We start from the raw sequence: 8,449 nt of genomic DNA, 5'->3' as shown, positions 1-8,449 counted from the left end.
AACTGTTACTGCGGGCTCATGGCCTTTGGTTCCTTCTTCCTCGCATAAAAAAAAAAAAAATTTAAATGCACTGAACAACCGTGTGTACATTAAACACCCTCGCCACACCCCAACACTGCTGCCGGATCACACAGTCATAAATCCATCTACTCACACACAGTTTATTACTGCCATTATCACACATGACAGCACTGACCAACTACTCCTCCCCACCATACATACGTCACCTACACAACATACATACGTCACACCTCTGTAATCACTCTGTTTACCAGTGTGACATAAAACATGTACATACGTCACACCTCCATGGATACTATGCTTACCAGTATGCCATAACCATACACACGTCACACCTCGATAATCACTTCGTTTACAAATGTGACAAACATACATACGTCACACCTCGATAGTAACTCTGTTTACTAATATGACATAAACATACATACGTCACACCTCGATAATAACTGTTTACCAGTATGACATAAACTTACATACGTTATACCCCCATAATCACTCCGCTTACCAGTATGACGAAACATCATGCAATTTACTCTCTTCGTCACTTACCAAAAAGGCATATTCTGAAAATTTTGTCTTGCTGTCCGAGGCACTGTTCTTTGGCACACCTTACCTACGAGTCTAGTGTTGGCACAATACTGATATTACAGGTAGATCTAGATACGGTTGTTTACATTGAATAACATTTTGAGGGATTCTTGACTAAGTACGAGAATTAGCAGCATTCTGGTAATTTTCACCTGTTCATTCGCATCTAATATATGTAGGTCAGGTTCAGAGTTTTGACTTCTGGTTGTCTTTCATTGCTACACTTTGTCGTCAACTTACGAAAATCGTTCACAGTACTTTGTGACACTTCTTAATGTCTGAGCCGAGCATTGAAATACTTTGTATGCAGGACGGTTTTTTGTGTTGATGTGTACCAGTTATTTGAGTGTAGCCGTCTCATAGTAAAAATAAAATATAGTCCTGTAGGTTAGGTTAACTGTGTTCTAACGGCGTAAAGGCAGTGTGTAAGGTATGACCTCCAAAATTCGTTGCTTTCAATATTCTACCAATTGCCCTCGAACAGATTATAAAAATGAAACTTCACAGTTGTCAGTTCCATGGTTCAACAAAATACACTTTCGCATTGCTGAAAGTTGCATCAGATGTGTGTGGGTGTGGGTGTGGGTGTGGGTGTGTGTAAGAGGGAAGAAATATGGTGGAGGCAGTGCAATACGATGACCTCTTCCTTTTAATCTTGCCGTTTCCACGTGATATAATTCAGCTTAGGTAAGAATGTTTTAAACTGAACTTATTTGATATTTCCTTCCTTAACCCCTTCACTACGACGGTGTACTGGTGCTCTGTTAAGGTAAATATGTCAGGACTTTACAATATCATAAAACATACATAGGTACTGTAGAGGTTAAATCAAAGTCATGGCTAGGGCCTGCAGGAAATATCGTTTGCACATTCCCTGTGAGGAATGCCATATACAGCACCTTGTGACGCTTGGCCGGAAAGTTACCACGCGCGCACACACACACACACACACACACACACACACACACACACACACACACACACACACACACACACACACACACACACACACACACACACACACACACACACACACACACACACACACACACACACACACACACACACACACACACACACACACACACACACACACACACACACACACACACACACACACAGTCTTCTAGAACATCCGACGACAATGTAGCCCACGTGATGGAAGTTCTTATATACGGAAAGAAAGAGGAAAAGTCAGAAGGAATTAGGAGAGGAAAGAGTGAGAGGGGGGGTCTAGTGAGAGAGGCTGCGAGAGAGTAGCAAGCATAAAACCGCTCTCATCTCAATACGCTCTTGTGAGGCAAACTTAGTATAAAATGTTGAGATACTCCTTCTGAAGAAATAAACTACTATCAAACCCCAGTATTCATCGTGTCTTCTGTCACCGACTACAAGTGAACCGAGGTTACCTCCTCATATCTACTCACTGTTACCTACAGCTCGGCTACGACTACTAGCCTATATAATCAATTACAAGACTGACAAATAATATAGTCTGGTAGCGACAAGAAACGAGAAATTGGTAAAACTACCACATGATTCGAGAGATAAAAAAGGCCCAGTCTCGTCCTTCTTCAAAGTAAAGCGAAACTATTAAACATTTATTCTGTAAAATAGTAGCGATGGGAAATAACTGCAAATCGGGAGTAGGTGATGGGAGTGAGAATTGAGGGAACAAGTGGAGAGAGAGGGAGGAAGGGAGGGGAGTGGGGGGGAGGGAGGGTGTGGAGGGGGAAGGAAGGGAGTGGAGGGAAAGAGTGCGGAGAGAGACAGACAGACAGACAGACAGAGACAGAGAGAGAGTGGAGAGGGAAGAAGGAAGAAAGTGAGTGAAGGGGGGAAGGAGAAACGGAGGATGTAAAGAGGGAAAGGATGGATTGAGGGAGAGAGTGGAGAAAGGAGGAACAGACAGATTAGGGGAAATGGGAAAGAGTACAAGATGAACAACGAACATGCAGATACACGGGAGATGGATAATAATACAGGGTGGATAGAAAACAGATAAACTTAGCCGAGAGAGGATGAAGCACAGGATGAACAGGGAACAGACAGACACACCAGTACAGGGGATGCGGTACAGGAGTGACAGTAGATGAAGACAGAACAGGTGACAGAGGAAGGAATACAGGACAAGCAGATGAGAGAGAGAGAGAGAGAGAGAGAGAGAGCAGGAGACAGAAAGAAATGACGGCTCAGGAGTCAGAGGAGGGGTAGAGGGGTAATGGGGAACAGAAGGGGGGACGGAAGCGTACACAGTTGTCGCTAACGTAACCCCGTCATTTACATCTCAAAGGCACGGCTGAGTTGTTGGATATTGCTGTTAAGGTGTTTGTGTGCTTACTGTGGATGGGGCTGTGTTTACCGGGTGGAATGTGTGTGTGTGTGTGTGTGTGTGTGTGTGTGTGTGTGTGTGTGTGTGAGTGTGTGTGTGAGTGTGTGTCTGTTTGTGTGTGTGTGAAGGGGGCTCAGAATCTGTGTAGTGAGATGTGTGTGATATCGCCATGGTTGTCTAATATATCCCGTATACATATGGACTGGATTATGAATGAACTGAGAGCTGGAGCTGTGGAAGAGAGGGTGAAGCTGACAATGAATGGTGAGGGCTGGATTATGCAGATGATACTGTGTTGCCTGCTAATAGTGAACGAAATCTCTTTGGACTCTTAAGTTTGTGGATGACTGAGCGACGACGTGGGAAACTTATTAAGGTGAGAGTGAGGTGTGGTTCTTGAGAGAAAGGTGAATCACGGTGTGGTGCGTTGGTGAATGGAGAAACTTGAGCAGGTAAAAGAGTTTAAGTACTGTAACTAGGTGCAATGACAGGAAAGTGATAATTGCGGGCAGGAAGTGAAGAGCAGAGCAGGACAAGAAGTAAACTGACTGCCGCTGTGATGGTCTTGATACTGGGTACGTGACTAAGATAGATATTGCAAGACAGCTGTATTGAAGGTATGTTACTGCGTCCATTAACCATTTTGCTGCATATTTAAAATGAGTCATAAACTAGGCAGAGTAAGAACTTTAAGTTCACCAGTGCAGCAAAATGGGATAAAAAATATGTTAATCCATTGTTGCCTTGTCTTTCTGTCCGATTTAAAAACAAAAAAAGAAAATAAGTTCGACCGTCTCAGTGAAGAGTTATCGCATGGCATGTTAATTAAATTTGAATGACAAAATTATGCTGTCAAGAATTATTAGTACGAAAGTCTTATTAGTTTTAAAGTAAAATCTTAATTATTCAGCGAAAAATTACCATGTACTGTACGTGCTAGCGTAATTTCAGTGCTGGTGAATAATACAGCCAAAAATTAGTAGTATGAACTTGTTAGATAAAGCCAATCGTAGTTATATATACAGCAGAGAATCGGTAGCATATTACCGGTAGTTTAATTTCAGTTTTAGAGGATTATACAGCCAAAATTAATACCACAATTTTTCTGTGCAATTATAAGCTTTGCAAATTATGCAGCACAATTCTACAGCCAGTTAATTTTATGTGAAAAAAAAAAAAAAAAAAACATGGAATTGGCAGTTAAAATTTATGCAAACAATCTTTAACATTAAATCTATAGTTATTTCCATTCCTCGTGAGTTTCACAGCTGTTATAATATCAACCGCTTCACCCTAATGACATAGTTTTAATGTTATACTTGCTGCTGCCAGACGAGTTTATTATGCTTAAAAGAACACCCAAGTAAAAGAGTTTTATGAAGGTTGTATCTGACACCTTCAGTTAGAAAAGTTCTAAGCTGCTTATAACTGTGAGGGGATAGCAAGAATAAATGTATAAGTATGTCATGGAAATGAAGAGGTTAAAAGGACGAAATTGTGCGTGTAATTAGCCTCCATGGCGGCCATCGCCCTAACCTAATATAACAACTTTCACTTATTTCTGTGTCTGCCACAGGTAAGGCAGCGGCGGTCCACACGGAACCAATTACGGTAAAGTGTTGTGAAAATTGTTGCAGGTAAATACTGTAACTTAGTAGGCGTAATGACTCTCTCTCTCTCTCTCTCTTTCTCTCTCTCTCTCTCATTACATCTTGCACTCTCATACTGGCTCTCACATTACATCTTACACACTCACACTTACTGGTTCTCACATTACATCTTACACACTCACACTTACTGGTTCTCACATTACATCTTACACACTCACACTTACTGGTTCTCACATTACATCTTACACACTCACACTTACTGGTTCTCACATTACATCTTACACACTCACACTTACTGGTTCTCACATTACATCTTACACACTCACACTTACTGGTTCTCACATTACATCTTACACACTCATCCTTACTGGTTCTCACATTACATCCATCTTACACACTCACACTTACTGGTTCTCACATAACATCCATCTTACACACTCACACTTACTGGTTCTCACATTACATCTTGCACACTCACATTGGTTCTCACGTTACGTCATATATAGACTCACACTTCATGGCTCTCATTTACAACGTACACACACTCTTACTGACTCACATTACATCTTGCACACTCACTCTTATTGGCTGTCACAATATATCTTTCACACACTCTTACTACCGGTATCTCTCAAATTACGTCATGCACACTCACTCCCTCACATAGTCAGTTTTACCTTTGTGAGAGCATAATTTTGGGTGCAAGGAGGGAAAAGAATAGAAATAGAGACGTGAAAATATTAATGATGAGTCTGGTTGTGTGGAGAGTAGGTAGGAACCAGAGAGAGAGAGAGAGAGAGAGAGAGAGAGAGCGAGCGAGCGGGGTGTGAGGAGAGGACTACGTGTAGCGACTGTGAGGCTATTAATCCAGGTCAACCGGAAGGGTCCCAAAGGCAGCCAGAAATCCACACCATCACTATCACGGATTTAACACCATTACTCTCACTATTGTGAGAATGTAACCCATGTTTACGTAGGTACTCTCTCTCTCTCTCTCTCTGATTGCTTGTATACATGTGTTTATTTTTGTCATCATCCTTGCACCGTCTGTCACTCCCTCCCTCTCTCCTGTCTCACGTCTTCCCGCTCCTCTCTTCTAATTCATCTGCCTAAGAGTCGTTACGGTTGTGATGAAGCTGGACCGCCTGGCCATCCATCGTGTCAAACTGATCACAGCCTACCTTGTGTGTGTCAGGCATAGGGTAGGGTGATGTGTGTGTGTGTGTGTGTGTGTGTGTGTGTGTGTGTGTGTTTCCATTACAGTAACCCTCCATGCGTGCAATCTTCCCCTCATCTCATCTTTTCCTGTGTTCTTTTTACCCATCCTTCCCATTCGTCTTCACCCATTCCCTTTCCCGTCTCCTTCCTATCCAACAATTTTCCTGTCCACAGCCTCCCCCTTCACTCAGTTTGTCCTAAAAACTTCTCTTACCCTTTTCTCCATCCCTTTCCTATTGCCCTTCACTTCTCCTTCCAATCCTCTTTCTAGTACCCTCTTCCCAGATTATTCCTTTCGTCTCCTTTTCCACTTTCTCCCCTCGTTCCCCAGGCTCCCAGGTGGAAACCCCTCGCTCGGTGTCATAGGGCCGTACTATAAAAACCCAGAGTTTAGGCGGTCCAACGGCGACGTTCAGTCGTCAGACGTTCCTGAGCGTCAGTCATCCTTACTATAAAAAATCTGGACCGTCAGTCTTGGCGGAACCCAGTTTTGGCGTTTGAATGCCGAGACAGTCGCTAGATTGGGCGAGAATGCGCTGCATGAGCACTAAAAGCGCTCAGAGTTTGAAAGTTGCTTCCGTTTAATAAACCAGACACTCCGCTAACCCATTCTAAACAGTTATTTTTATGTAGGAAATAAGTATATTTGCGCTAGAATTGGTATGAAATGATGCTAGAACGCATAAAGAGGATGCATTTACAAGCAAGATACAATGTAATGCATAGCCTAGACTGAGTTATGATTTATCCTCCTTTTGCAGTCATTTGCATGAAAATAATTATTGAGATTATCCAGGCTTGATTTCATACGAGCAAAGCAAATGTATTATTGCATCCTTCATAGATTTCCAAGTTGTTCCTGGCCAGCTCACCAGTCATGAATTATACAGCAGTTTCTCCAGGTTATGTGCACTTTCACTCATGCAGCAGTACATCATGTGTTCGTAAATTTATATTGCAGAATGTAAATACAGAGTTACTGGAGAATTTTTTTTTTAGCATGGAGACTAATTTACTTCTTTACAAAGCTGGTTGAATGGTGACATTCATTGCAGCACCAACACAAGAGGGATGCAGGAACACTCTATTCTTTTTCAGGTGCTTCTTTCCACACCTGTCATCCAGCCATGACCAGCAGACCATATTGGAAAATATAGGTTATAAGATGTGTGTATTGTATCAGTTGTTCTTTCTATCTATCTATCTATTGCCAGACGCCATAATCCCGTACGGGGTGGCCATTTGACTCTGAGTTATTGGTTTTACAGGAAGGGGCACTAACCCTCCACCAACCCACTTGACACGTAGGGAACACGTATGGTTTGGTTATATGGTTACCACCCAGCGTTGTAAATGGTTTCTTGGCTTACAAGAAACCATTTGGCTTGTCACTCAATGTAAAGCCACCTGTAGCGGAAAGAAAAGCAATAAGTAGTGACAGAAAAGATGGGAGAAATAGGAAGAGAGGAGGGCAGGCACAGAAAAAGAATGATAAAGGCTAAGGAAGAAGTAGGCAGCACTACATCAAGTGAGTGGATGATGGTCGCCATTTTAATTTCTATATATCTAGCTTTAGTTTTTTCCCTACTTTATTGTCACCTTCCCTGTTTGAGGTATTACTAGTAAATTTCCAGTTTAGCTCAGTAATTATACTACTCTGAGATTCACATTCTTTATCATTACATTTCCCTTCAAGCAGTGTGCCATGATTTCCTAAGTTACATGGTATATTATCATTCATTCATTGCCAGACGCCATGTATCCCAAACGGGGTGGCCAACGGCTTAGAGTTAATTGTTTTACAGGGAGGGGCACTAATCCTCCACCAACCCCACTTGACACGTAGGGATGCCGACAGCATCTGGTGTTCCCAGGCGGTCACCCATCCAAGTACTAACCAGACCCAACGTTGCTTAACTTTGCTGATCGGACGGGAAGCGGTGTACTCAACGCGGTATGGCCGTAACATTAGGTAATTATTTCTGTCCCAGTCTGCTAGACAAGCTTTCCTTTTTGTTTCCCAGAAATCATTCCACTTCTATATTACTTTCATCCAGTTCTGTGTTATATATTTTCAGACTATTTACTGTTCTTTTTTCCTAGCTTTCTCCTACTCTGGTTTTATGCTTGATGTTTGTCTCCTTTACTAAATATTTATCTCATTACTTCCTGTTTGTCAGTCATATGCTTACCTGCACCTTTCATTCTTTTGTATAACCCTTCCACCCTAACCAGTATTCCATGACTTTCCTACACCTATCTACTCATCCATTACAATAACTGTCATTTCTATCCAATTAACTAGTTTTTATATTATATATGCATGGTACAGGCCATTTCCTCAGGCCTGTAGCTGCTTGTAAGAAAAACTCTTGGGATAGAAAGATGCCTGTTTTTTTTTTTTTTTTTTTTTTTTTTTTTTTTTTTTTTTCCCCGCATGAAATAATCAGCATTTACTAACAAGTTTTGCTTTAAAGCCAACACACCTATGCTCAAATCTGAGTGCTTGATTGAAACAGGCAATATTTCAGCCAACATCCTAACCAACCTATTCACGCACACCAGTATCTGGTAACCTTACCCAACTACTGTATCATAACTACATCAGCTTATCAATTTATGTTGGTGCAAAAACGAATCACATTCTTCAAGAAAGAACTTAGGTGATTGCACATACTTG

General features: G+C 41.7%; 1 non-coding gene across 1 annotated transcript; it reads right to left on the bottom strand.

The window, feature by feature from the left end:
- Positions 1-7,618: 7,618 nt before the first annotated feature.
- LOC145410292 (5S ribosomal RNA) lies at positions 7,619-7,737 on the bottom strand. Its single transcript, XR_013899255.1, has one exon. It is a non-coding gene; the product is annotated as a 5S ribosomal RNA (ribosomal RNA).
- Positions 7,738-8,449: the final 712 nt, after the last annotated feature.

This window comes from Coenobita brevimanus, chromosome 84 (genome assembly GCF_032717465.1).
Source record: "Coenobita brevimanus isolate Jiangsu-jjx chromosome 84, ASM3271746v2, whole genome shotgun sequence".
Lineage (NCBI taxonomy): Eukaryota > Metazoa > Arthropoda > Malacostraca > Decapoda > Coenobitidae > Coenobita > Coenobita brevimanus.
Note: the sequence above shows the minus strand (reverse complement) of the source record. Positions and strands in the feature narration are given on the sequence as shown.